Consider the following 3845-nt stretch of genomic DNA (forward strand, 5'->3'; position numbering starts at 1 on the left):
TCGTTCTTCACAAAGGTGACAATGTTCTCCTCAAGCAGCTGGAACAGAATAATATATGAATTAAACTTTCTTACTAAAATCTTGGAACACAACATCAGATCCATCATAGACTGAAAGCCCGCTGGTCTAAAGAGTGCAGCATGGAGACTGAATGTTTGTTTTGCATTTCACTTGTTGGTGAAGTAAAAGGTGTTGTTGTTCATTTACACACCATAAATATGGAATCCAGGTCTGTTTGATGCTCCTGGGCAGACTGACCACTGGGAGACTCTGACCTCTGGTGGAGTCTGTGGAAACAAACAAAACATCAGATAGTAGGTCATATTATATCACACACACACACACACACACACACACACACACACACACACGCACACACACACACACACACATTTTAAATACTTTATTTGAATTTGCTCATTCACATAAGAGCAGAGGATTCAAATTTTCAAGGTTCTACAGTTATGGACACTTAAAGGAATAGTTCACCCACAAATGACAATGATGTCATTATCTCCTCATGTCAGTTGAAACACTGAAGTTTGTATGTCAGTATAACACACAGTGAGTTAGCTGGCACAGCTTCATATCAGCCTTCTGCAAAACAACTGGAGTGAATGGAGAGCGCTTCTTTAGTCCAAAAAGATAAAAAAATGACATAAAATGAGTGCAAACAGTTCTGCAGCAGAATCCAAGTGTTCTGAAGCCAAACTGCACTGTGGATCCAAAAGTCCAATATTCACCTCATTATCTCCTAGATTTTCCTCACTCACAAAGCTCTGGTCGCCCTGCAGAGATTCCTGCTGCCTTCATGTGCTCCTAGTCGTTTTACAGTTGTAAGTACAACTTGTCATGTATTCAAATACTTTAGACAGAAATAACAAAATGGACTCTGAATCAAAAGTTGCTTTTTGGTGAATATTTTAGAAACCAAGTGGTACAAAGATGCTTTGTTCTGCAAAGTTTATTGGCTAAAAGTTGTGGTAAATGTGTGGCACCTAAAAGCTAAACAGAGTGAGAATGTCACATCTTGGCATCTTGGGTATGATGTCAAATTTTACTTTTCCATTTGTATTTATAACTTCATTGGGTCATTCAAGCACGCTCGACTCATAATTACAATATTTCCGGCAGCATTTGAAGGCAGCATCTGCTTGCTACTGTAATGGCAGTTTGCACAGTGAGATCTAAGAGATAATGAGGTGAATGTTGGACTTTTGGACCCACGGTGCGATTGTTTGGCTTCAGAACACTTGGATCATGCTGTTTGGAGTCATTTTATGGTCATTTTTTTTTTTTTTTACCTTTTTAGGACTCTAAAGAGAAAGTCTCCATCCAGTTGTTTTGGAGAAGGCTGATATGAAGCTGCTCCACCTAACTCGCTGTGTTATATTGACAAGACAATACAATACAATACAATACAATACAATACAATACAATACAATACAATACAATACAATACAATACATCAGGGGCTGTGGGAACATTGGAAAACACAGAAGATCAAAGCACCTGACCATCACACAGGACTGTTTACTGGCTAACAGTCTGAAGGGCCAGACCAGTGTCATCATGAATGAGAGTCTGACGACAACAAACCCATCTGTTTTCATCAGTTTTAAGTTTTTACCTGTTATCAATAGAGTGGTGTCCATGTTTGAAGTTAAGAGGAGGATCAATAGACTGGTCACTCTTCATGGACACACAGCTGGGTACAGGAGAGTCTGGTCTGTCCTGCTGGATCCTGATAGAAACACAGGAGAGCTGATGGGCACAGAGTTGATGGTAGAAAACAGTTAGACAGACCGGCTTTCAGCCAGCAGGTTGACAGTTGCTGGAGAGAAAATTAGAAAAACTCTTCCCTCCCTCCACAACTTCCTCCAAAGTTCCTTTATACAAGAAACTGACGCTCCAAATTGCTTCTTAGTGTCTCACAGTCTGGTTACACACTCTCACAGACTGGGCAGCTCCCAGGTGAATATATTACTGTATGTGAAGAAGAGTGATGCTGAAAAAGAGCATGCATGCTCAGCAAACCTTCTCTGCATGAGTAATATTTAAAACATGAATACAGCAATATTGTAATGCTAGGAACAACTTACTTCTTTTCAGAAGAATGGTGTTCATCTTTAAAATTAATATGTCCATCCTTTGACTGGTCACTCTTCAGGGACACACAGCTGGGTTGAGGAGAGTCTGGTCTCTCCTGCTGGATCCTGAGCACAATAAACCCCCCAAGGCATAGTAGACATATTTTAATAATATGAAAACCATCATAAAAACAGATATAATTCAGAGATAGCTGCACAAGCATCCTGTGAACAGATGACAGCAGGAGGAGGTTGGGGTGGAGGAGGTTTGGATCGACTTGGGTCAACAGCAGCAGTGGCAGAATGATCAGCAGTGTGAGCTGGCAGATTATAAACACCGCCTCATTGACTTGTTTGAATGTGATTGGTGGAGAGTCAGCTGTGCTGTTTGGATAGGACAGCTGATAGCCAATCAGCTGACAGCATGCACGACTTCAGTGATGCTCCATAAGTATAACGTGTAGTTGAAATAGTGTTTCAGTGCACTACACCTGGAGAAATATGAGTAGTGGTAGTATTAGTCACAGCGCTTTACTGGAGTTTAGCATTAAAAGTCTAAATATGTTGAAGTGGTCTTTTAGCGGAATATGCCTTTAAAAGCTTAAGTAGTAGAAGTGGTGTTTAAGTGAAATGTGCGTTTAAATGTTTACAAAGCAGTAGTAGGAGCAGCAGCTTTAGAGGAATAAACCTTTAAAAGTAGGCTATGTGTTGTAGTAGAAACACTGGTAGAATACAGTGAAAGTCTATGAAGTGCATTAAGCAGCATGTATTTCATCGCTCCTGCTTTTATTGAAATGTGAAGTAGCTGGATGGAAAGATGATCAGATAACATATCAATATCATTTTGAAAAATAGATGTCTTGACCTGAATAAACATGAACAAACAGCCATATAAAATAACGTTACGATCAAAGTCCAAATAGCAAAGTCCAATCTCAAGTCTGTGGCAGAGAAAAGTAGTTTTATCATGTGTCTATCAGATGGTGAAATTTAACCTCCTCATCTACAGTGGTGAAATTTAAATTCCTCATCTACAGTGAACTAAAGAGCCTTCCTGCTCTGAATAAAACAGATTAAAAACATTACAACAAATCAACATGTTCAGGACGTTAACATTAACACTCAAACACTGATGTGTTCACAAACTGTCACAAAGTGTTTTCATTTTTACAACCGAAACTGTGAGTTTCACCCTCCCGATCACAAACAGAGGCTTATTCTGTATGATCATCTTATTACAGTTAAATCAATCAACAGTAAACTTAACAGGTTGAAGAATAAAACTGTAATGTAAAGTGTTTGCTGCAATACCTTTTCATGTTGGAAAGAACCTGCTGCCTCGCCGTAAGAGAAAGTAGACTGAACTGATACTGTGTGTGTGTGTGTGTGAGAGAGAGAGAGAGAGAGAGAGAGAGAGAGAGAGAGATATTAATCATTAACCAACAGTCTCAGATAAGAAGACAGACTTTGGATTTTATTCTTGTCACATCAGGAAATAGTGTCAGACTTGGCTTTAAATCAAGAGTTGTGTGTTCTAAAAGTCAAATCCCATAATCACGGTTTAGCTTTCATATCAACAGAAATTCTACCCCTAAATGTAATTAAATCATATGTAGTCCAGTTTGTCTGCAATGTAATTTTTCTTAGTTTCATTACTCATGCAATTCCTGCTTTTTGACTTCAGTTGTACCCAACCAGGTTTTACAGTATATCGATGTGAACCCAAATAGTACGTCTAGTCTAGTAGTAGGTCCC

The sequence above is a fragment of the Centroberyx affinis genome, unplaced genomic scaffold (genome assembly GCF_046629955.1).
Source record: "Centroberyx affinis isolate AG114_WGS23_722 - 3 ecotype Tasmania unplaced genomic scaffold, CSIRO-AGI_Caff_v1 ptg003236l_1, whole genome shotgun sequence".
Taxonomy (NCBI): Eukaryota; Metazoa; Chordata; class Actinopteri; order Beryciformes; family Berycidae; genus Centroberyx; species Centroberyx affinis.